Source organism: Peromyscus eremicus, chromosome 9 (genome assembly GCF_949786415.1).
Source record: "Peromyscus eremicus chromosome 9, PerEre_H2_v1, whole genome shotgun sequence".
Lineage (NCBI taxonomy): Eukaryota > Metazoa > Chordata > Mammalia > Rodentia > Cricetidae > Peromyscus > Peromyscus eremicus.
Window position 1 is genome coordinate 56,548,443 of NC_081425.1, and position 26,688 is coordinate 56,575,130.

A 26,688-nucleotide genomic window follows, 5' to 3' on the forward strand; every position below is an offset into this window, starting at 1 on the left:
TCTCCTTCCTTCCCAATCCATAACCAGAAGCCCATCAGGGCCATCGAGATAACTCAGTGGATAAAGTCACTTTCCATCAAGGCTGATGACCTGAGTTCAATCCGCAGGACCCACACAGTGGACCAATTCCTGCAAGTTGTCTTCTGACCTACACACACACACACACACACACGCACGCACGCACGCACGCACGCACGCACGCACGCACACACACACACACACAATGTAGTGAACTGCATGTCCTAAATACCCTTCTAACACTTGTTAGCATCCGCTGTCTCTGAACAGGTCTATAAGCCTTTACTTTCTGCTCTGGTCCAGAAGTAGCTCGGGGCTGATTTGTCTGGGTCTCACCCCGCCCCCTGTCCCCCCTGCCCCCCTCCACCTCCCCATCCCCCACATCTTGCTTCTTTTCCCAACTAGCCAGACAAGTTCTACTAGCAACCACGTCTACAACCACCAACTAAGACAGGGAAAAAATAGCTATGAAAGAGGAGGCGGAGAGGGTGAAAGCGCCAGAGGGGACGGAGGACACCAAGGAAACAAGGCCTCTAAATCAACAGGATCAATGCTCATGAGCTCACAGAGACTGAGGCAGCACGCACAGGACCTGCACCGGTCTGCACCAGATCGCCTCCATATATACGACGGCTTCCAGTTTAGTGTCTTTATAAGATTCCTGGGTGTTGGAACAAGTGGGTCTCTGGCTCTTACGCCTTCTCTTGGGCTCTTCCCGTTAGTCTGTCCTTTCCAATTTCAATGTGATGGTTTTGTTTTATCTTACTGTATTTTATTTTGTTATATTTTTTAAATGGATGAATAAAAACCTAGCCACTAAGGTAAAGGCTAACCACTGAACTATATACCTGCTGGGAGAGAGAAAAATCAGTTTTCTCCAATGGAGTGACATTGGGTGTATCAACTACTCCACAGCAGCCTCACGTTCAGCAGATGAGCAACATATAATGGACTCAAGTTTGGTTTTTGCTCTTTTTTTTTTAATATTTTATTTGATTACAGGGTTTTTTTTTTTCTGTTTTGATATTGCTTTGTTTTCTTGGTTCAGAAGCATTGTTTTATTGAGTTTTTATTTATTTATTTTAGGAAGAACTTAAAAGTTGGGGGATAAGGAGGGGAGGAGGAGCTAAAAGGACTTGGAGGGGGGAAGAACATGATCAAACATTTAAACTGAGAAATCGTTTTAAATAATAAAAACATAATAAAAAAGAAAAAACAGCAGTAACAAAAGGATAATAAAAAAGTGACAGCCGGGCCGTGGTGGTGCACGTCTTTAATCCCAGCACTCAGGAGGCAGAGGCAGGTGGATCTGTAAACTTGAGGCCAGCCTGGGCTACAGAGAGTTCCAGGACAGCCAGGACGGTCACACAGAGAAACCCTGTCACAGGAAGAAAAAAAAAGAAGAAAAGAAAAACAAAAAGTGGCAAATATTGAGCATAGTGGAATGGCCGGTTCTCAGCAGCCACTGCTCAAAGGCTGTAATCTGATATCTTGGCAGCTTGGCCAGGAGCCCCCAAAAAACAAAGCAAAGACGTGGCATGCAGAGTCCCCAAGTTAGGAGCTGGTGCCTTCGTGCTCGCATAGTATAGTCACTCTTTGTGACTACAGTTAAAAAAAAAAGTGTGTATCCCAGATACATGGCTTTTAAAACAGCAGCCACTGGGCCAGGTGTGGCTCGGTGTAGAGTGCATGCCTGGTGTCAGAGAGGCCCTGGGTTCAATCCCAGGCACAGGAAAGACTGGAGCACGGAGCGGAGAAGCGAGAGTGTAATACCACTTACTGACAACAGGTGGAAGCACTACCACGGAGAAACCACCAGCCCTGTGCTTGGCAAAAAATAAAAATAAAAAATAAATAAATGAAAAAAAAATCCCAGGAGCCACCCCCACTTTCCTGAGCCGGAAGTTTGGGGTTTCTAGTACTGAAAATGAAGGCAGCGGTGTTTCCAAACCTCCTGGGTCCTGGTCTTCAGAAAGGACCTGAGATGTTTGGGCAACAAACTCTGATGATGTTTTTGGAAGCCCGGCTTCTTTTTAAAGAATGCTCTTCTGTTGGTTGGGAAGCCCGTACCTTCCAGAGGCCAGAGGCACACACAGGCACAACTCGCCTGCTTCTGGCCCGCTTCCACAGGCTGGTTACTTTCTCCCAAGATCCACTCAAAAACACACATTATGCTTTCAGGGTTCAGAAGTAACGAGGCACTAACAGCAGAAGTTGGCTGGAAAGATGGGTAGAGGGGTAAGGCCACACCTACTCCGGGGATGCTAGCTGGTCACCGGCATGGAGGATCTCACCCTGCCCCCTAGCAAGCATGCACCCCTCCCACTGGTCTCTTTCAGGCCCCTCTTCCCCAGCCTCTGCTTCTACCTACTCCTCCCTGGATGCTTTCTTGGATGCTCCTGATGGTTCCTAGACCAGCCATCCCCCGGTTTGCCACGTGGTTCTGTAACAGCAGAGAAAAATGAAGAAACCCATACCGTAGAGAAACAAGGCCTGGACTTCAGCGTGTGGCCAAACGCTGCTTTCCGGTTTTACATTCTCCACTTACAGGGTTCCTGCAGAGGCATCAACTCATGCCAAAGTGGTCTCAGAACATAAGTAAGGGGGAACTGGAACCCCAGGTGCTTGTCACCAATAGGAAAGGGGCGGCTTGTGTACTCTGGCCAATGTCTGGAGACGGTTAGCACTTGTCCACCACTCTCAGCAAACACATCCTGATGTGCTAATGGCCTTTAATGCAGACATCTGCCATGAGTTACGTAACTGGACCTGACAGGAACAATAAACTCTATGGTCCAGAGTCACAAACTGCCATTCATCACATGATGGCTGCTGGACCCCGGCATGTCTCAGCACACGTCTGCAAGTGCACGGAGCTGCACACCATGGTTGCGCCTCTCACTACCCAGGGGCATCGCACGCAGCATGCCATGACATCACCCACCCGCACTTCTAGGACACAGGTCATAAGCCAGTGATTTAGTACACAACTCATGGGACTTCTGTCAAAGGTGAGGAGGGTGAAGTCTGGAGCGAGGCTCCTAACTGCCAAAGGTCTGGTGTTCACTACGTCATCATCACAGATGAGTAGGTCACAGTGAAGATGGGAAGCTTCAGCTGAACCCCAGTTTTTGTGCCTTTACAGGTCTGACAGCCCATGAGTCCACAGGAACCTGCTTTTTCAATCCTTAATATCCTGTGTGCTATCTTCATCCTTTACTAGAGAATTACCAGGGTTGTTTTTTCCTTTAAATCTTTAATGTTTTAATTCGAGTTGTTTTTCAACGTTATGTTCTAAATTCAACCAGAGGACAAAGGTTATCAGAAAACCGTGTCTCTTATTTCCAGCAGCTCTCCACGGGGATCTATTTCCAATAATGACTACCTAGTATCTGGGCTGATAGGTGCCGTGTGCACCTGTGTGTTACAGTGATTACGAGCAAATACGTTCCTGACCATTCCGGTTCACAGGCCACCACCTGCACTTTGCCACATCCCATCGCCACTACCTGGTGGTTCTCAAGCCTTTGGAGGAAAAAAAAAAAAACACCACAAAACTTAACATACTTAGGCTTTTTCTGAGACCACAGAGACGGGAGAAAACCCTACCTGGTTTCAGTTAGAAACCCCCGTGAGGGAGCTGGAGAGAAGGCTCAGCAGTCAATAGCAGGAACGATTCTCGAAGAAGACCCAAGTTTGGCTCCCAGCACCCATGACAGGTGACACAAACCACCTGCAGCTCAGCTAGTTCCAGGAGAATTCACAGCATTCTCTGGCCTCTTTGGACAGCTGCGCTCCACTGACATGCACATACGGAGCCATACACACATAATTAGAAATAATAAAAATAAATCTTAAAAAAAAAAAAAAAAAAAACGGAAACTAAATCTCAGTGAAGGCATTCAAGGCCCTAACCCAAAGCCTCCCATCTCCAATATTCAAAAGTCCTTTATGTGTGTGCGTGTGTGTGTGTGTGTGTGTGTGTGTGTGCTGTGGGGACACGTGTAGGTCAGAGGGCATCCTCAGATGCCAGCCCTCACCAGGCTAGCTGGCCCGCAAGCATCACTGTTTCACTGCCCATCTCAATGGAGGCTCTGGGGTTACAGATGCATGCTGCCATGTTCAGTCTCACTTTGGTTCTTGGGATCTGGACACAGGCCTTCGTGCTTATATACAGAACACTTTCCAGCCATCTCCCCAGCTTCCACGTCTCATCTCTTTTAGGGTGAGGGCATACATATATTTAAGATTTCCATATTCCAATGGGGATACACAGCACTGAACATGTTTGTGTTTTTCTAATTTGTGTTCTTCTATTTGGTATTTCTAAATCCACTGGCTGGTGAGTGGGTAGAGGCACTTGCCTCCAACCCTAACAACCAGCATTTGATCCCCTGGACCCACAAGGTAGAAAGAGAGAACCAAGTTGCCCTCTGACCTGGACACGTGTATTGTGACCTGCACACCCTCACCCAAAACTTAAATAGATAAAACGTCATATTTAAAATTTCAAATCAGCTGTCCAGACAGTAAAAATGTGGGTTCTCGGGGGATTCTAATTGTCTTTTTCTGAAGGTTTTTGTTTTGTTTTGTTTTGTTTTTTAATCCAGGTTACATTATATCAGAGTCCTATAATTTGGAGGACCAGGGAAATTTAAATAAGGTCAGCCAACCCGGAATCAGGGCTGGAACCCTCTCCAGAGCATCCCGGTAACCGAGCACGCAGCCTCTTCCCGTTGTGGGTAATAGATGTAATAGGATAATGGAAGGGAAGAATAATGGTCTCCAATAACAGAGCCATTTTCATATTCCAGCGGATGGGCCAGAGAAGCAGGTCATCTGATCCGGTTTCCAGCAAACAATAAATGAACCTGATCAACAAATATGCCTGTGGGTCTCACGGCCCGGCTGTCATTCAACGGGGTGACAGAGGCCGCTCTGTTTGCCTGCAGCAGGCTACGGCAGGCAAGGAAGGAGTTCACAGCTCCCCAGCAGCACGCTCTCCCTCCCCTCACACCTTCCTCCTCCTCCTCCTCCCTCGTTCAGGAACACAGCACCCTTTGTCCCGCCCCCGCTTGCTCACAGACCCCACCAAACGTGACAATGCTCAAGCTCAAACTCGGCAAGCTCCAGTCTGGCGCCACAAGGTTGAAAGTTCCACACACGACCTCGTATGACAGGTCACAGTGAAAACACAGACACACTGAAAATAGTGTTCAAGAAGCTCCAGAGACGACTTGGCAGGTGAGGGCACTCGCTGCTCTTACAAAGGACCAGGTTCACTCAGTTCCCAGCATCCACATGGCAGTTTGCAACCATCTGTAAGTCCGGGTCCAGGGGATCCAACACCCTCTTCTGGCCTCAGAGGGCACCAATCATACATGTGAGGTACACATACATGCAAGCATTCATATATACATATATACACCTAGGAATAAATAAATAGCCGGGCGGTGGTGGCGCACACCTTTAATCCCAGCACTTGGGAGGCAGAGGCAGGCAGATCTTTGTGAGTTCGAGGCCAGCCTGGTCTACAGAGCGAGATCCAGGACAGACACAAAGCTACACAGAGAAACCCTGTCTCAAAAAAAAAAAAAAAAAAAAAAAAAAAAAAGGAATAAATAAATAAATAAAATTACCTTCATGGTATGCAACTAAGGTATGATGAAGCAAACGACTTCTGTGTTTGGACAGGGGTTCCCTATCCAGGATATGTTGTTGTGTATTTGCAGATATTCCCAATTTGGGGGCAGGGTGCAAGATCTGATACACTTCTGTCCCCAGACACTTCTGCTGAGGAATACTCAACCTGCAGCAGCGGGACCACAGAGCCTCTTGCAGACTGTATTTTGCTTGTCAGTCCAGGTTTGATATTGTAAACAAGGCTTCCCAGGGTCCCAGACTCAAGAACAGTTAGTTTAGGGCCTGGAAAGATAGCTCAGCGGTTAAGAGCACTTGCTCTAGCAGAGGATCCTGACTGGGTTCCCAGCACCCACATGGTAACGCACAATCATCATAACTCCAATTTTAGGGGATGTGATGCCCTCTGCTGGCCTCCATGGGCATTGCATGCAAGTAATATACATACACATAGGCAAAACACTTCCTACACATAAAATAAATTTTAAAATGAAACAAAACATAGTTCTAAAATAAGACCTGCTGTTTCCCCTGACATGCAGACATCAAAGCAAGGCAAAGGGCTATAGAGATGGTCCAATTGTTAAGAACATTTGCTGCTCTTGCAGAGGACCTGGGTTCAATTCCCAGCACCCACACAGCAGCTCATAACCCCAATTCAAAGGGTTCTGGTACCTTCTTATGGCCTCTGTGGGTATTGCACACATACATTATACAGACAGACAGACAGACAGGCAAAAACACTCAAACACATTTATAGAAAAAGTAAAGCAGTGTTGTTTCATTTGTTTAGATTTATGTGTTTGAGTGTTTTAGATGTGCCTGGTTCCTACAGAAATCAGAAGAGAGTATCAGATCCCCTAGAACTGAACCCAGGTTCTCTGCAAGAACAAGTGCCCTTAACCACTGAGTCATCTCTCCAACACAAAGCAGGGTCGTAAATAGCACTCAAACTCAGTTCTTAGACTGTTTTCATAAAAGCAGGCACTGGAACAGGTACAGGGCTGTGATCCCAGCTGGTCAGGAAGTAGATTCTAGAGGATCACAGGTTCAAGGCCTGTCTAGGCTACAGAGTAAGTTCAAGGTAAGCCTGGAAAACTTAGTGAGACTCAGTCTCAAAACTTTTAAAGGGGTGAAAAGGTTGGGGGTACCCAGGAGGAGAGTCCTTGCCTAGCATGCCCCAAAGCCCTGGCTTCAACTCCTAGCTCTGTAAACATATGCAAACACACACACACACACACACACACACACACACACCAAAAACAACAGGCAGTGCATACCTGCAATTCCTAGTCTTGTGTTCTGGGGAGACAGAAGCACAGACCTTTAGAACCTAGGACAGCCTGGGCAACACAGTAAGACCCTGTTTCAACTAGCAAATAAATGAAAAACCAGAGAGGGAACGGCGTGGTTAAAACTGACTGAAACTGGGCTGAAACTCCTCCATGAGCCTCCCAGAAGGAGGCAGGGAGATAACGAAGTGCTGACTTGGCATTCTCCCCAGAGCCAGGTCTCGTGGGAGGGAACTAGGAGCCGAGTTTCCCCAGGGAGACAGGCCCCAGACATGGAAGGTTCTGTGGCTTTTCAAGGTAAGTTTGGGAGCCTGGTGCTGGAGCTCAGTGAACGGAGGAGGAACACTCAGGTGACTCCTTGTCTCCTCTCAATCGAACGACATTTTCCGGGCTGCTTTCCTCTCCTGACCCCCTACCCCACCCCAACAACTCAGTAAACTACAGAGGATGGCCCAGGGGTAAAGGTGCCTGTCAGGTTGCCTGGCAACCTGAATTCAATCACTGGGACCCACACAACAGGAGGCTCGAACCAACTCTTGCAAGCTGTTCTCTGACCAAATTCCACATGCACATGCACGCGTGCGAACACACACACACACACACACACACACACACACACACACGGAAATGTAAAACAATTCTTTTTATTTATTTATTCGTAAAATAATTTTTGATATGAAGGGACAAATAGTACCCCTGTTTTTATGTCTGAGAAAACAAGGTTCCTCACACTAGCGGCGGTGGAGGTCAGGTGGGGGGGGGAGGGAGGGAGGGGAGAGGGGGGTGCATTTACAGCTTTCCTGGCTCCTCCTGGTCTGGTTCTCCCTTCTCCAGGAGGAAGAGTCTACATGAAGCACTTGCAGGACTGACAGGCAGAGCTGGCAATATGGGCACCCCAAAACATACAGCAGAGACATGAGAACCCCGAAAACCTAACAAGCCAGTAGTGCGTACCAGGAAGGGAAGCTAGGTGTTAACAGCACCCAAGGTCCCCTCCTGAAGCTCAGTCAGGGTGATGTTTGACTCTCTGAAGAAGGAAGCGGGGCACGGGATATAGAATTCACGTATTTTTTTCGGAGACGTGGTTAAAGCAAACCTACTTAGGAACTGGGACATCATTTGAATGAATTAACCTCAGACCCTTGTGATGCCAAATGAATGGGAAGGGTTGATGACCGTGAACCCATTAGAAGAGGAGGCTGCAGGATTCTGACGTCACTCCTGTGAAGTACCACATTTCCAGACAGGGCCAAATAAAGAAGCAGCGGGGCTTGGAGGAAGAGCCCAAGTACCTGGAGGTGCCCCTGGCTGGAATCAATAGGTCATCCAGCAGCCCTGCCACTTCCCTGTGGTGGAGAACCAGGGCACCCAGAGTTCCGGGTGGCCAGCGACTGTACCACCAATTCAGGTACCAGGTTGGAGTGTCAGATTTAAAGGGAAAGATGACAGACACAAGAGACTCTGTCCCTGCAAAGACATCAGCAGTGGGGGCAGAAATCAAGGCACCATACAAGTACCCCTCAAATCCATGTCCACTCCAGCAGCCACCACCTTAGAGCCTGCAGCTCCTTACCTCACCTGTGGAGGCGAGAATGCATCCGCCTCGCTGAGCCAATGCCAGCACACTGCCCCAAATCCAGAAGGCACGTGTTCCTGTCACTGCCGTTAGGGCCATGCTATAGAACACAGCCAATGACTCTCAGCCCTGAGCAGCCACTGTCCATCCAGCAGCCATCTAGGAACTGGCACGGCACCAAGGTACCGTACCAGAACCTGAAATACGACTACCCACTCTCAAGGGAATCCAGAAGCCTACAATGGATGAGCCACTAATTAACTGAAATCCCAACAAAGCTGACTTCAGCAAGATGGGGGAAAAGAAATCCAACCTCTTGCTGTTAGAGGCCTCCTGACCAACAACACATCCCCTGGGTTCAGCACTCAGACCACGATCAGTGCCAACCTAGACATTCAGGGAGTCCAGAGCGAGGTCCCGCCTGTCTTCCACATGACCAGCCGCCTGTCACCTCTCTTCAGCCACGGGTTGCTCCCCTGCTCAGCTCCCCTGTGCCTACATCTGTCTTGGGGCCCTGCCCAGGGTGTTCAAGGCTGACTGCCAAACTTCCCTGGGGTGTGGCTTGGCCGGCCTCGTGGAGCAGATCCGGCCCACACTGGTGCTAAGACACGCTTAAGCACTGACTCACCAGAAACCTGGGGACAGGGGCACCACAGAGCAAAGGCCCAGCCCCAACCATCTGCTGACTTAGCTACACCAGGGCCTTGCTCCTAAAGACAACGCTAAGTTGGAGGTTCCAATCCTGCCTTGAAAAGAATGTGTGGCCTGCCCCGAGTAGAGGCACACATCTATGATCCCAGAGGACAGCTGCTCATATCTACTTCATTAGAACGGTTGGTTACAGAAAAAAACAGGCAATCACAGAATAGGAAACTTGACACACAAGCCAGAGCCTTTCAGAGGCTGTGTTCCAGACCAGTCCAATAGCCGTGCTGATCAAATACCAAAGCACCAGTCACTTGCAAGGCATTTCACAATCTGTACTTCATCTAATCCTCCCAAAGAATTCACAAGATAAGCACTTTGGTCATCCCCATTTTCTAGATAAGCAAACTGAGTCCCAGGGAGGTTGAGCAATTGTCCAGAACCACAGAAACAGAAATGACAGAACTCAGCTGGGAGCTCAGATGATCAGAGTCCCAAAGCCCCGCACACTCCTCAGTACAGCCAGAATGGTCACACATGAGTGACGGGCCGGCTAGGCTGGATGACTCTTCAGGCTCCTTGTTAAAGATCTTAAGTCACATTGAGGTCAAAGTGGCACTGGTAGTTGTGGCAGGAAAGGGGAAATGGGCCCTGGGGCAGTGATCCAGGAAGGGGCTCCCCCACACACACACTGGGGCCACCCACAGAGAAGGCACAATCCAGCAGCCCGGGCTGCCAGCAAATGAGTTCAGACTTCCCAACTATGTGACCTCAGGGGGAAAAAAGCCTCTTTTGTTTTATTCCTCAATTACTACACCTGTAAAATGGTACACACATGCCAGTTTCTATCCTACAGGACAATTTGAAGCTTTTGTCTGTTTGGTTGGTTTGGGTTTTTCAAGACAGGGTTTTTCTGTGTAGCCCCAGCTGTCCTGGAACTCACTCTGTAGACCAGGCTGGCCTCAAACTCAGAGATCCACCTGCCTTTGCCTCCCAAGTGCTGGGATTAAAGGCGTGTGCCACCACCGATATGAGGCTTTGATGAGACAATAATGTGTTGGAGTTATTTTGTTTGTTTTTCAAAAATGCCTTAGGGCCTGGGGAAATGGTTCAGTATATAAAGTGCTCACAGTGCAACTGTAAGGATCAAACTTTGGATCCCTGGAGCCAATGTAAATGCCAGCCAGACATGGGAGCCCACTTGTAAATCCAGCTATTGGAAGAGACGGGAACAATCAGGGCAATCCGGCTAGCTGGACTTGGGGTTATCGGCTAGCTAGCTGTAGGTTCAGTTGTGACCCTGCCTAGATGAGTAAGGTGGAGAGCAAGGAAGGAAGGAAGGCTCCCAACCTCCGGTCTCCACAAACACAGGCATCACAAGCATGCGCACCCCATACACAAGCAAACACGTATACACATCACACACTCGTACACATGGAGGGGGGTGCCTTGGCTTTTTAGGGTCATGGAGCTCCTCTTCCTAGCTATTGATTCCCCAGGTCTGAGAGAGACAATAATGAGAAGGTGTGTGTCACACAAAAGAGCTCAGCTATGCAACATGCACACACTGCCCCCATCTAAAAATAGGTATAATTCTGCTGGTCAATTAAAAATAAAGAAGGGGGGGTATGGCCGGGCGGTGGTGGTGCATGCCTTTAATCCCAGCACTCGGGAGGCAGAGCCAGGCGGATCTCTGTGAGTTCAAGGCCAGCCTGGGCTACCAAGTGAGTTCCAGGAAAAGGCGCAAAGCTACACAAGAGAAACCCTGTCTCAGAAAAAAAAAAAAAAATTAAAAAAAAAAAGGGTGTGTGTGTGTGTGTGTATGTGTGTGTGTGTGTGTGTGTGTGTGTGTGTGTGTGAGTGTGTGTGTGATGTCTGTGCATTAATGAGTAGACACACATGCTACAGGGCACATGTGGAGGTCAGAGGACGACCTGGGAAGTCAGTCTCTTGCCCTCCACCTGGTTTGCTGTGACCTGCAAACACCAGGCTGGCTGGCCCACAAGCTTCAGGCGCTCTCCTGTCACCGTCTACCAGCCCACCAGAGAAGCACTGGGATTGTAGACGTGTTACCGCACCCACTGTATGTGGGTTCTGGAGAGTCAAGGGTTTTCATGCTCCTACCATCCCCCCAAAAGAGACTTCTAACAAAAGAAATGGGGTTGAGTGAGTCTGTCTCAGGTCTACGACACAGTACTTGGCTAGCATACACGAGGTCCTAAATTCAATCCCCAATACAAGGGCCAAATAACAGACATCAAACTGGAGGCAGCGGTGAAGAGCCAAATTTACAGGCAGATTATAAGGTAGCACTACAGTGGAGAAAACAATAAATTGTAATACTGGTCCAGTGAGATGGCTCAGCAGGTAGAGGTGCTTGCCATCAAGTGAGCCAGACAACCTGAGTTTGATACCCGAGGACCCACACGGTGGAGAGAGAGGACTAACTCCTACAGGCTGACCTCTACTTATGCACCATTGCACACATGTACTCTCCACACACAATAAATAATCACTAAAATTTAAAAGAGGAAAACAGAATTTACCACTGACAATGGCAGCGGAGGGCATCTCAAAAAATAAAAAAAAAAAAAATCAAAATCTTGCCAGTGCAGTAACATTCACAGATGAGGACATGTACATCTTTGTGGATCAGACTGACATTCTACTCTAGCCATGAAGGCCAAAAGCAAAAAAGCATCCTATGCTGGGCACACACCTATAACCTCAGGACGTGGGAGGCTGAGGAGAAGGATCAAGAGTTCAAGAATGGCTTTGGCTCACATAGTAAGATCTCATCTCAACAAAACAAAACAAAACAAAACAACAAAGATCCACAGGGCTGGAAAGATGGCTCAGGGGCTGGAGAGACAGATTAGAGGTTAAGAGCACTTACTGCTCTTCCAGAGGTCCTGAGTTCAATTCCCAGCAACCACATGGTGGCTCACAACCATCTGTAATGAGATCTGGTCCCCTCTTCTGGCATGCAGGCCTACATGCAGACAGAACACTGTATACATAATAAATAAATAAATCTTAAAAAGAAAAAAAAAAAAAGCCAGGCGGTGGTAGAACATGCCTTTAATCCCAGGACTCGGGAGGCAGAGCAGGCAGACCTCTGTGAGTTCAAGGCCAGCCTGGTCTACAGCGCGAGATCCAGGCACCAAAACTACACAGAGAAACCCTGTCTCGAAAAAACAAAAAAAAAAAAAAGATACCTTAGCAAATAAAGAGTGCTTGCTGGTCTTCCAGAATACCTGAGTTCAGTTCCTAGTACCCATTGGGGCAGCTCATGACTACCTGGAACTCTAGCTTCAGCCTCAAAGGCTCCAATCCTTTCTTCTGGCCTCCATGGGCACAGGCTCACACTTGGAAGACACATCCACGTAAGTAAATTCTCTTTTTTTCCCCTTGGTTTTTCAAGACAAATAAACCTGTTTTATAAAGACATTCACTCTGCCTAATGTAGTGCAAATAAAAAAGTTAACTAATTTAAAAAAAAAAAAAAAAAGGAAGAAAGAAAAGAAAGGACGCAACCCCCATAAACTTAAAAGGCTCTCCACCCTGGGAACAGAGGCCACTCCCCTGACAAAAAGACACTTGTAAATTATCTCTGTGCTCTGTGGTGGACAGGGAAGACTGAAGGGGTCAAAGCCAAGAGGGTTCTGGGAAAAACTACCAAGTGAGAGGGGGGGAGGGCGTGGCTGATCCGGCCTCAAGTCCTGAAAGGACAGGAAAGGTAGGGTCTGCAAACACCTGTAGGAGACCAGAGGGAAAGCCACCCTCTGAGTACACCAAGCAAGAATGGGAATGCTTGCCTAGGTGTGCACAAACGTAAGACTAGGTGTCCCAGGGTCCCCACAGAAACTGCCTTCACCACCTGTGGAAGGATCGGAAGAAGGCCCAGGAACTCCTGCAGACCACACAGGGTTTTTGTATGGGTCACTGGTCATACCAGCACACTGCCAGCCTTGAGACAGGAACATGGCCATACACACTCTCCATTGCCACTTTGGCTCCAAAGTCCATCACTGGGACCTAATTAACACACTTGTCTTCTAGGAGTTCTGCAGAGGGCAGGCATCCATGGCCACAGTGCAAAGAGGAGAAAGACACGAGCTTCTTTCTCTAACATAAACCACCGTGTGGCAGGGGTCTAGACACTAGAAGACCACTAAAAACACTTCCCAGTGCCCCACCCGAGCTTGACCAGTGAAGCGATGCTTTGTATTCTAAAGAGGACAAGGAGAAGACCCACAGGTGAGTTGAGTCTCCGGTCAAAGAGTAAAGAGCTTAGAATTACCCATTCTGGGCCCACAGTACTGCTCATCCACCCTCTGACTCTTCACACAAGCACTATCAACATACAGACCAAATCCTCAGGGCATGGGACCAGACATCAACTATCCGGCCCAAAGGGGCCTTTCTCAACACCAGTCTTTCTCACCTACCATCACTTGGCCTGCATGGCCAATGAGATCCATAGAACACACACCTTGCACATGCTAAATCCTGCTCTCAAAACACAATGCAAGCACCCTTCTAAATTCAGACATGCCCCCTGTCCCATGTCTTATCAGGATGTAAAATCTCCCAAGAACTCCACCTCTCCAGCGCCTAAGGGAGAAGCTTCCCAAGAGCCGCAAAGGCTGCAACAATGTTTTTTCTCTACCGACATTGGTAACAGAAAAAGATAAGAAGTAACTCCTGTGCCCATCAATTAGGAAAGAATGAAACAATTGTTCACCCTTCTAAACCTGAGCAGGAAATAATTCAAGGCCACTTTGACACACCAACGAGACATGCTGGTACCGTATACCCACATGCTATACAGTGCATTTGACTCTTAAATCCTAGAGGCACAGCTATAAGTATGCAAAGCATCCAAAGAATATCAACAACCCTAGGACAGTGGTTAACCTCGGGGGGGGGGGGGGGGGGGCACTAGGATTAGGAGGGTTGTCAAGGAAGCCTTTTCTTCCCCCTGCTTTAAGTCTGAATTTTTCTTCCCTTATAGAGAGTATGTTCATATATTATTTACGCAATGAAACTCTCGCTCATTGAATTTTCTTTTAAAGGAGAGATTGGGACCCTTGCTCAATACATTTTAATAGCGTGTTTAGCTGAGAGTGATTTCCACTGGAATCCGGCCCCTGCCTGCCCAGAAGGCCGCAAGCTCAGCCGTGCACAGACTGCGCGCGCTGCAAGCCAGCAGCTCGTTTTGCAACTCGGATCTTATTTCAGTCTCACAGGCACAACTCAAGTTAACTCTGTGGAAACTCTGCAGATGGTTAAATTTTATGTCAGTGGGGGTGGGGCTGCGGGTGGGGGGAGTATGTCATGGGGACTTTGGTAATCCAAAGGGACCTCCTTGGAGCCACTCCAGGTCTAATCCATACTGCAGGACTCCAACTCAACAAGCTAAAACACACCCTAGGCACACAGGCAGGCACACGGAACGCACGCACGCACACAGCAATGAGACAGTTCCTGCCCCATCACGCTTCCTCTGACTCTTCCAGCTGGGAATCAGTCTAGATCCCTTGGGCTAACGAAGAGGAAGAACCTAAACAACCCATAAGAAAAACACTATAGCATTACAACTTACTTACTGTGGCCACCCAGTTACACTGGAAACTGAATGATTAACTGATTGACTGTCATACAGGGGGATCCAACCCAGGGCCTTATGCATGCTAGAAAATCTCACCCCAGTGATTAACAGCCTCAGCCCCTCCCCCCCACACACACACACCTATAACCTCCTCATCGTCAGATACCACTTACTGAATCCTCAAGAACACACAAAACTAAGAACTAAGTAAAACTAACCTACAGTAATAGAAATCAAACTTATGGTACTTTCATTAGAATGAGAATTAAGGATTATCTTAAAATAGTCACACACACTCACCCCCCCAACACACACACACACACACACACACAAATTCTGGGGTAAAAGATGTTTTTGTCAAAACTGATTAAAGAACACTGAGATCTGAAAATTCCACTGCATTTAATTATACCAAAAAACAAAACAAAACAAAAAAAACAAACAAACAAAACTCAGCTGAGGTGGCACACACCTTTAATTCTACTCAAGAGGCAGGGTTAAATGGATCTCTGTGAGTTCAAGGCCAGCTTGGTCTACATAGTGAGTTTCAGGACAGCCAGGACTATGTCAAGAGACCCCATGTTTAAAAAAAAAAATTCAAACACAGCTAAACGAAGGGACTCTGAACTGTTTTACAGGACACTAGAAACATCTGTTGAACTATATAAGGTGCACAGCATAGTGACAGTCACATAAAAATAGACGACAAGGAGCCAGAGAGATGGCTTAGGGGCTAGGAGCACTTTCTGCTCTTGCAGAGGACTCAGGTTCCCAGCGCCCACATGGCGGCTCAAAACTATCCTGTAACTCCAGCACCTGAAGACCCGACACCCCCTTCTGGCCTCCACAGGCACCAGAAACACACATGGTGCACAGACATACTCTCAGGCAAAACTCATACACATAAAAATCAATAAATCTTTAAAAAAACAACAGAAAAGAGAAAAGGTTTTTTTTGTTTTTGTGATTTTGTTTTTTTGGTTTTTTTTTTTTTTAAGATTTATTTATCATGTATACAGTGCTCTGTCTGCGTGTTTGCCTGCCGGCCAGAAGAAGGCACCAGATCTCATTACAAATGGTTGTGAGCCACCATGTGGTTGCTGGGAATTGAACCCAGAACCTTTGGAAGAGCAGCCAGTGCTCTTAACCGCTGAGCCGTCTCTCCAGCTAGAAAGGAAAGTTTTATTACCGACTGCATTTAGCCACTGGCTGGCTGTTTTTAACCAAGAGTTTTATGACTTCCCAGTACTCAGAGAACAAAATAAAACCGACAACTGCTGATTCTTACCAGTTCGCTGTTAAGGGGGGAAAAGTACCTGGGTATGACTATCCACATTGGCAACCCCAGCACGTGAGAGGCTGAGGCAGGAAGCTGGGGTGTTCAAGGTCAGCCTGGGATACAAAGTGAGATATCTCAGGCCAACTGCAACTACATACTTTGTCTCCAACAAAGGTAAAGACTGAGGGGCTGGGAAGATGATAGGTAAGGGCCTGAGTTTGATCCCCACAATTCACATTAAAAAAACAAAAACAAACAAAAAAAATTTTTAAAGCCAAGCATTCTGCACTTACAGACAGGCAGATCTCTGGCAAGTTCCAGGCCAAGGAGACCCTGTTTCCAGAAGTTAAAAAAAAAGGGACAATACCTGAGGAACAACACCTGAGGTTGTCTTATGGGCCAGTGCGCTCTCTCTCTCTCTCTCTCTCTCTCTCTCTCTCTCTCTCTCTCTCTCTCTCTCTCTCACACACACACACACACACACACACACACACACACACACACACACACAATGACTAAGAACGTAGCCCTTATCTAGCATGTATAAAGCCTTGGGTTCCATCCCCAACATCACACACACAAAAATTACACATTCGTCTAACTTTTCTCCATACCCACAAATGTGGACCAAAGAACCAGCTTCCAGCACCCAGGCAAGTACAGACACCATGTAAAGCACAAACAACATGGAAACGGAGGCCAGCTGGTCCATCATCTCACATGAGCAGCAGCCAGGCTCAGTGGTCCACACCTATAATCCCAGCCAGGCTCAGCAGTCAGTCCACACCCGTAATCCCAGAACTCAGCAGACAGACACAGGAGGGACACAAGTTCAAAGCCATCAAAAACACATACTAAGACCCGGGGTCCAAACAAAAACAAACAAGAGTACAAAGATTCTTGTTCCAGTTCTGCACGATCAGATTCTTCCTAATGATTTCACACACGTCTCAACTGCCAGCCATTGGGTTGCTGTGCTCCCAAATTACCTTACCCATATGAACACTTCTTGTCAAATAATGATTTTTCAAATGCTAAAATAGGAGCATGAATGTCATGGAGACAGAAATCAGCTTGTGATAGTCCTGGAGGATAAGATCCACCACGACAGTCCCTAAGGAGTGGAAAGTGCCCTGCTCCAAGTTCACCCAAGCAGCATCCACAACGGCAAAAGTCACCCCAAAACATCCAGAGCTGGGTGTTATGGGTCATACCTGTACTTCTAAGGCTGAGGCAAGAAGGTAGCTGGGAGTGTGAGAGAGTGTCTCAAAAAAGAAAAGAAGGAAGCCAGGTAAGGTGTCCCACTCCTTTAATCCCAGCGCTAGGGAGGCAGAGGCAGGTGAATCTCTGTGAGTTCAAGACCAGCCTGGTCTACATAGTGAGCTCCATGCCAACCAAGGTTTCACATTAAGACCTTTCTCAAAAAAAAAAAAAAAAAAAAAAAAAATCCCAGAGGTTGAGAAGACAGCTCGGTGGATAAAGAGCATGTCTTGAGGGCAGGGCTTCAGAACCACATAAAATCTGGGCAAACATGCTGGCCACCTGTAATTCTAGCACTCAGGAAGTAGAGACAGAGGACCCCTAGAGCACACTCACTAACTAGACTAGCTAGTCAGTGAGCTCTGGGTCCTGTAAGAGACCCTGCCTCAATAACTAGCTAACGTGGAGAATAGCTAAGAAGATACCGGATGGCCACTTCTGGCCTCTACATACATACATGCTTACACACACATGCCCATATACATGCAAACACACACACACACACACACACACACACACACACACACACACACAATCATCAGAGTAGAGGGTGGACTGCTCATGATGATCGGCCAGCTCCCCCACTTCCCTTGCCTTTCTTGAGGACCAAATTCAATTTCAACAACCAGAAACCAAATCCTAAACCATCTCCAAATGCTAGAACAAGGCTGGATGTGGCTCAGTGGCCCTGCGCTTGTCTTTATGTGAGGTCCCGGGTTCCATCCCCAGGACTGGAAAAACAACAGAGTAGAAACTTTCTTTGAAACTTACATAGTGATCTTGGCTCAAGAGGTACAGCCGCAGTTCCATGTCATCTTTCCGCTGTGACACGTCACAGAATAACTGAAAATCGAAACAGGCTCAAGCTCAGCCTGATCCCTCCTTTCTTTTCTAAACCTCCCCAATCGATAGCTTGAACCCTACTTGAATGGACCCCAACACTGGGAAGCTCACTACTGCACAGGCAGTCAGCTCCACCGCTGGACAGCCTACCAACTGGAAAAACTACCTACGTGCTCACTGCCATCTGTTCACCCAGTCTTTGGAGTTGATGGGTCTGAAAGCCCATCAACTTCCGAGGCAGAATCAGTGTGTGTTGGTATTAGTGTCATGAATGCACATCACATCCTTCATCTACTACCCACTGCTTTTTATTAAACATTTGAGTTCATCTTATAAATGAACCTTTGGGCAGAAACATCTTCGATGTTATTTTTTTTAAAAACTATTCCTAAACATTACTTTCCGTAACCTTGTAGTATTCCATCATCACAATTTATAGTTGCACGTGCTTGTAATCCCACCGTTTAGGAGACAGAGGCAGGAGGGCGGTTATGAGCTTGAGGCCATCTTGGGCTACACAACCAGATAATTTTTCACTATATATTTTCTTCAATCTCTGGGCAATCTGGGCATAAAACATCATCTACATTTTGGATATAGTCTCAGCTATACCCTCCGAAGGGGAACTTCCAATCAAAATGCAAAAACATCTCAATACACCATAGTTCAATTTTGTTCTAATTTTCCAAGCAGTATTATTCCGTATGTGCATGCCTGGTGGGTCACAAATGTGTGCCACGGCCTGTGTATGGAGCACTTTGTAAAGAGGACAACTATGAGAAGTCAGCCCTCTCCTTCCTCCTTCACATGGGTCCACGGTCGTACTTGCTAGGCTAGAGCGAGCGTCTTTCCCTCTAAGCCATCTTGCCGACCCACAGTTCAAAATGTTTAAAGTCACTCTTGACATTTATTTACTACTGAATTCCTTTCTAAATCACCCTCGTTCTAGATGAACCTGAACCTTGATTTGCTGTGAAATATGTAGTCCCTTCCACCCCTGCGACTCTTAAACTGGATCAACACCGACACCCCCAACACTGGAAAAACGTTGAACGCATCAAAGGCAGAATCACACAGCTCTTACTTTCAGAGCTCCCTTGAGGCTGACTCGGTGCCAATAATTAAGTTTTTGCATGTGATTGTCAAATTAAATTAATAACACTACCCAGCCTACCACACTTTACCACCTATGACTTAATATGAACAATCATGTCTTTTTTTTTAAAGGGTTAAATACTTTACTAATTGAGTCTAAAAATCCAGAAAAGAAGCCTAGAGATGGCAGTATTAGGTGATGAGGAAAAATGGAGAGGGAGAGGCGAGGACACTGGGACATGAGAGGGAGTAATCTTGGAGAATGAGGATTTGACAAAGGAAGGGTGGGTAGCAGGGGTGAGGAGATGTGGAAAGGAGAGCCACAAAAACACACTTTGCTCAAAAATGGCGAATAGTATCTAACACATTGTATGCTGGTTTAAAAACAATAAAAATAAATTTTAAAAACGTTTACTAAAGCCAAAACATAGTGTAGCTGCTACCCCTCACCCATGATGTAAAACAGGAAATGAATTTAATTTGATAGGACCCAGCTGACTTCCAGCTACCCCTGCATCCTATAGACACATTTTCTAAGCAGAATATAGTTAAACAAACAAACAAAACAAAAAAAAACTTTTTTCCCCTCAGTCTATGTAGCTCAGGCTGGCCTCAAACTTACAATTCTCCTATCTCACCCTCCTAAGTGCTAGGATTACAGGTATAAACCACCAAGCCAAGCCTAGCTTCTAACTCCTTTTTTTTTTATGCTATCAAAACAATATTTTTTTTAAATAACTGAATTTTGTCCTACTTATACAAAAACAAGGTGACTATTGGTCAGCACCTCTCACCTGTCGCTCATGTGGGAATGCCTCTGAATCCCAGGTGACTAGGGATTCTTCAGAGTAAACTTGAATGTTCTAGATTACAAAAACCTGAACTTACTTCTGCTGGTCACCAAATCAGACTAGTATTTCTGGAGTCACTTCCTTTACCACCTAGACTTGAACCAGCTGTTCTGTAGTCTCCCTGAATCCTGGGCTGCCCCAGGGGTAAAGAAACCAGAGAGAGATGCCTCAGCCCTTCTTACTCCTCCCTCAGTACTCTCTCACAGAGACGCAGCACCTGAGAAGCCACTTTCTCGTGGCATTGGACGTGGTGACTCACTCACATCTCACAAGTTATCACCAGACATCATTCTTAGACGATATGCCTGGAGTCACCATCTAAGCACAAGAGCCGAAAACCCACAGTGAAGATGCTGGAGAGACCCTGGTATCCGGAGAAACAAGTCTTACCCTAATTCAACCAGTGGAAGTTTGTCTTAAAGAATACCATTCTAGCCAGGCAGTGGTGGTGGTGCACACCTTTAATCCCAGCCTCGGGAGGCAGGTAGGTAGATCTCTGTGAGTTCGAGGCCAGCCTGGTCTACAAAGCAAGTTCCAGGACAACCAGAGCTACACAGAGAAACCCTGTCTCAAAAACAAGAGAGGGTGGGGAGGGGGAATACAATTCTAAGGCTGGAAAGATGGCTGCTCAATGGTTAAGAGCACTTGCTGCTCTTGTAGAGAGGACCCAGGTTCCAGGCCCAGCACACACATAGAGATTCCCAGTCCTAACTCCATGCTAGGAGATCTGATATCTTCTGACCCACATGAACACACTACACACATGTGGTGTACCCATATACATGCAGACAAAACACTCACACATAAAAAATACATTAAAAAGTATAATTCTGGCTGGGCAGTGGTGGCGCACGCCTTTAATCCCAGCACTTGGGAGGCAGAAGCAGGCAGATCTCTGTAAATTCAAGGCTAGCCTGGGCTACAGAGTGAGTTCCAGGAAAGGTGCACACACACACACACACACACACACACACACACACACACACACACACACACAATTCTGACCATATAAAAATATTTCCAGACTCCATCTTCCTCAAGAGCAGCCTCTGATTTGCATAACACAAATTCACTGCACACAAATACCCCAGATTCCATGTCACACCCTTACCAGAACCTTGGTGGCCAGCCAGAGCCCATGACATACATCCCTGTCTTGGCATTCAAGGTCTTGAAATCTGAGGTCCCGATGCCAAATGCCTACAGGCCTCTGCAAAGATGTCAAGTGACTGGTTCAAAGCACCAGGGGACACGGACGCCACCACAACTGGGGACGACGCGGTCTTTCTTTTGCACTCAGCAGACTGCCATCCCCCAACTTGAGGAGGGCAGCCAAAGCCCCAAATCCAGAGGTTTTCTGGATTGCTCCCAATTTCTTAAAACTTTGGTGCTCAGGCATGGTGGTGCACATCTTTAGTCCTCTGCAGAGCTAGAGTCCAGCCTGGTGTATAAGGTAGCCAGGGCTACCTAGTGAGATCCTGTCTAAAAAAACAAACAAACAAAAAACCCTTTGGCACTTTGCTGTTGTCTAACCTGCCACACATGCACAAGCCCTACACTACACATGCCCTAAACCACCTCTCCAGTCCTTCTTCACAAAAATCTTCTGTCCCCTCTCACACACAACCACAGTATCCATCCCTAGCCCCCGTCCGCCCTCACCCATTATGTGCCTTCCCCATGCACCACTGAGATGCCCCAAACTTCCTCTCGGACTTGATTATTCCAAAGAATCTTTCCTTCTCAGTCCCATCAGCACACACCACTGCCCTGCCCTCCCTCCTCTGCCAGGCCCTCCCTCCTCTGCCCACTTCTCTAGCCCTTTCAAGTACCAACTTTTCATCCTGGCCCTCAACACTCGGCTCTGCTCCTTCTCCGAGGTATATCTTACCTCTCCCACTAGACCATAACCCCCACCTCTCTGCTGGGCTTGCAGCTACCTTCAGCCCTGGGAGGTTCTGCACACAGGCAGCTCCATAAATACCTGAGGAATGTGAAAGTCTCCCAGTGCATTCAAACTGTGATTGGGTTATGATCTGCTGGAGAGTGGTTGGATCCACTTGGTGGGAAACGAGTAACAGAACAGACAATAAAAAATAGACAGAAGAGACTATAAAAAAAAAAAAAAATCCAAGGCTGCACCGAGAAAAGAGGCTAAGACTTCACAAAGGGACATTCAATTTTTACATACATGATTAGGTATATAATATGATATGTTTCCTTTCGTTAGTCTACATCAAGAGAGGGAGAGAGACTCTCAGTGCCTGCAGGAGCGAGTCTCTCCTTCCACCAGCTGAATTCTGGGAATCAAGTCAGGTCACCAGGCTTGGTGGCCAGCACCCTTACCCACCGAGCCATCTTGTCAGCCCTCAACTTTATTTCCAAATGTAGGTCATGGTCACAACTGGGTATAAACCCTGCCCTACAATGAACCAAAGAACTCAACTTCTGTCTGCTCTGCACAATTAACTTTTTTTGATAGTCTGATAGTCACTATAAGGGAAAAAAAAAATCTGTGAAAGCTCAGGCCTGCTGAAGCAGGAGGGCTGTGGGGAATCTAAGGCTCCTGAGTTATACAGAGCAAGAAGGATTGGAGAGAAGGATGGACAGAGGGAAGGAACAAAGGAAAAGAGGGAGAAAGAGGAAGGGGGAGAAGAAACAAGAAGAGGGGAGGGGGGAGGAGGGACCAAATGACAGAAGAAAAGTTAAGAGACGACGACGTGGCCTTATGGCCTCCGTCCCTATCCCTCAGCTCACTGATCCTGAATCTCAGAGAACTAAGCAACTGAAATGACCATCCCAGCTCACTCCACAACCTTTTGCAATCATCCTTCAAATGCAGATGTTGCAAGCTGAGGCTTGGGGAATTTGTCCAGCAAATCACCCTGTCACTCTTGCAAAAAGACAGCAGAATTTAGAGCTCAGGAAAAGGAGTGCCAACTCCCTTCTACTTGTCCTGGTCTCCAGAATCCCCGGAAGAGGTAACTGGATGGGACCGGGATAAGCCAGGCCCTACAAAAGGCCCCACATTCCTCTGTCTCTCCTTGGGTCATCTTGCTGCTTGTCCCTCCCCCTGCACAAACAGCGCAGGAGACTTCCCTTAATATCTCTGTCAAGAGTAAAGTTCAGCAAGCACCAAAGCCTAGTAACTTACTCCCTCAGCAAAGCCCACTCCACTTCCCTCTAACCCCACCCTCCTGGCTGTAATAAATGGCCCCTTCTTCCTAGAAGCCCACTCTCCAGCACTGATCCTCCACCTTCAGGGTCAACTCCAGGCAATGTCAAGGCAAAGGAGCACAAAACAGAAGCCCTGAGGGTCAGACCTTCAGTCCCACATGAATGATGCCCCTATGACCAAGACAACTCCCCGCTCGTTCCCCGAGTTCCCTCTCCATTACCCTCCAGGGTTCCCACCTATCAGAGCCAGAGTTGCCAGCACCTGCATCCCTCCATCACCTGCATCCCTCCATCAGATAGCCTGGCAAACACAAGAGACTTCTCTAGAGCCCAAGTGTCAATTACCTTCTCTACAGAACACACATTTCCGATTCTGCTCACCCAGTACAGCAACTCCCAGGCCCTGGTACATAATCAGCTTCCACCAGGAACTAATTCCTATTCACAACTTCTCTTCGCCCTGCCTCTGTCAACAGATTATTTCAACAGTAAAGCCTTCCAATAAAACCAAGTCCAAACCCACAGCACTCCAAAAGTGCAACAAGCTGCTTACTGGTCTGCCCCCTGCCATCAGATTCAAAAATCTTTACAAACACCCTCGTTACATCCCTCCCCGGCCTGACGTCTCCCCGGTACACCCAGGATAAAAGTCTGACTCCTCAGTCTGACTTTCTAGGACTTTCACAATCTCAGTCATTGTCCCCCCTCTATCTGTATGTCTTACTGTTCAGGAAACATTCCAAGAGAGCCAAGGCCATCTCCTGGTCTCTGGAGAAACCCAGACTCATTCCCCACTTGGTGTCCTATCTCCACAGAGTCTCATCCTGCAAGGACACAACACAGGCCTGGCAATCCCTGTCCGGAGCTCCTTCCCTTGACCTCCAACAGCACCCATTTCTGCATCTGGCATGTTGACAACTAACTGTGCCCCATCTGGAGTCTTATTTCACATGCTCAAGTCTTCCTGTGTCTGCCAAGGGATTGCAAGCCCTGGACGAGACAACCAAGCCCCTGGACAGCCTTTTGCAAGCCTGTCACCTATGAACTCTTCCTTCTGACTTTTGAGTCTTGCCAGGGAATTGTCCACAGGTGGAAATTATTCCAAAAATGAGTGCTGAGTGCCCCTCCCCACTTTTAACTGCCATGTTTCCTGTGCCCCAACGTTTACATTAACTTCGCAGCCACAGCACATTAATTTAAACTTGAGCTCTTAAATCATATCTCTTGTCTTGTAGCTTCCTAAGACCTTCAACTTTTCAAGTGCCTCTAAGCATCACCCAGAAAGCTTGGCAGTGGGAAGAGAACAGAGTAAGTTCTCAGAGGTACCTGTTGGTTAACCAATTTGCTTCTGCTCCATTCTTCCAAAGCAAGAACCTCTGTTTACACAGCCCCTTAGAAGGGTGTCCCCAGGCTACAATACCTGTTGATCGCTCACTTTGAAGCCAACTGCCCCACTTTACACCCTTCTCTTAAGGGAGAGTCAAGAAAGCAGTGAAGGACTGTAGATAGCCCCTGTGCCATGGCCTGGCATCATGGGAACCCATGCCTAGTGGAAGTCCTCCAGAACCACAGGAAAGGGAGGGATGGAAAACAGGGCTTGCGCAGGATTGCTGGCAGGTGGGTCTCTTTAGACCTCCAAGTGGGCCCTAAAGCGAGGGCGCAGAGTCTTCACTCCCAGGCAGGAAGGGAACAACCCTGCCTCGGAATTGTCTGCCCATGACAAACTCCCTTTCTAGGCCCCCATCGGCCACTCCAGAGGCCCAGAGTGCCACGGCCAGGGAGGCGGCCTTAGAGCCAAGGGGGCGGCGAAGGGGGCCGCAAAAAGGGGGTTGAGAGAGGGTGTGTCGCGAGGCCAGTCCCGCAGCACCGCGCTCTCTGGTTCTGGAGAGGGCAGGGGCGCGCGGAGCGCCGGGCTGACGGCCCAGTCGGAAAGGGGGGCAGGTTAACAGGTCAGTGTGGGCCCGCGAGGCCACTCCCGGCCACTGCTCAAAGTTGGGAGGGAGATCCGGCCGAAGGACCCGCGACATAAACAAGGCGACGCGCGAGAAAGCGAGCGGCCACCCCCACCGGGCCACCCGACCACCGCCGCAGCAGCCCTGGTCCCGCCCGGGCCGCGCGAGCCTCCTGCCCACCCCGCTCCCTCCCCGCCCGATGCCGTCCCCAATCCCGGGCTGCAGCCCCCCGCGAGGTCCCGCGCGCAGCTCACCTCGGCCGGCCACTGGCCCGGACAGCTCGGCTCCCTGCAGCGGCCGCGGCCCTGCCCGCCACCGGCGCGGCCCCTGCACTGCGCCGCCTCCCGCCGTCGCCGCCTTCGCGCCCACCTGGCCGGCCTGCCCTCCCTCTCCGGGACACTGCGCTCACGTACGCGGCCGCGGCCACAACCCGGCCCGGATTCCCCCGCCCGGGAAGGGAGCGCACCGAGCCGCTCGCAGCCAGTCGGCCCGCGAGCCAGCCAGCTAGACGCGGGGACACACCCCCGGCCACGCGCGCGCACAGCCCGCGCGCCCCCAGCCCCGGCCGCGCGCGCGCGCGCTCCGCACACCCCCTAGCTGGCGGTACACAGTGGGCGCTCAATAAATGCTGGAGCGGCTCCGCTCACACATGCGCACTTGAACCTGACCGAGTTCTGACCCCCACCTCCCCCAGCCCCCACCTCTAAATCGGAACGTTCAGCTCGGTCCGGAACCGAACTAGAGAGTATCTGCTCCCCCTCCTTTTTTTTTTTTTTTTTTTTTTTTTTTTTTTTTTTTTCCCCCTCACTGAACTGCAAACCCAGCCAAAGTTTCTGGCTGTTGTTTTTCCAGCGCGCCCCAGGGCGGGAAAGGAAGCCAGAAGCTCTGGGCGCCAGGGACAGGAGTTTGGCTAGGGCGACAGGGACCCGAGGCCGGGTAGCCGGGGGCGGCGCGCGAGGGCGGAAGCGCTTGAAAACCCAACCTTTCCATTTTGCTTTGGACCAAGAGTTTTCTTCCCCGGTTTTATGACATTTATTCGTTTGTAGTTGTAACGCGAGGCGGTGTTTACTGTTTCTAGAATTAAATGGGAGAAAGTTAACTATTAGCCTTCAACCCTTGTGTAAACAATACTGGTTGCTTTTTGGCACCGTTAGGCTCGGGCTTTTGGATAATTTGTAACAGGGAGAATCGAAGCTGTTCCATTGTGTAGTACTGTTTTTCCTAGATAAGGCCAAGGACGGTGGAGAGGGGCGTGCGTGCGCGTGTGCATATGTGTGTGTGTGTGTGTGTGTGTGTGTGTGTGTGCGCGCGCGCGCTTATAATCAAACAAATTTAATGAGTAAAAGAGTCATAGTTCCCTCCCTTCTCAAAAAAGAAAGTTTTAGAATATTTTGAAGTTGCGGTTCACCTCCAGTTTGGAGCTTGCTGCCTTTCTAGGAGGCAGTG

At 48.4% G+C, this 26,688-nt stretch overlaps 1 protein-coding gene across 2 annotated transcripts in view; it reads right to left on the reverse strand.

The window, feature by feature from the left end:
• Positions 1-25,752, reverse strand: part of Znf395 (zinc finger protein 395) — a 39,668-nt gene extending 13,916 nt beyond the window's left edge. The window contains exon 1 of one of the 2 annotated variants that reach the window (XM_059273457.1): positions 25,497-25,752. The gene's annotated coding sequence lies outside the window, so the exon portion shown is untranslated. The remainder of the gene's footprint in view (positions 1-25,496) is intronic. The other variant, XM_059273456.1, reaches the window with a different exon arrangement.
• Between the last annotated feature and the right edge of the window lie 936 nt (positions 25,753-26,688).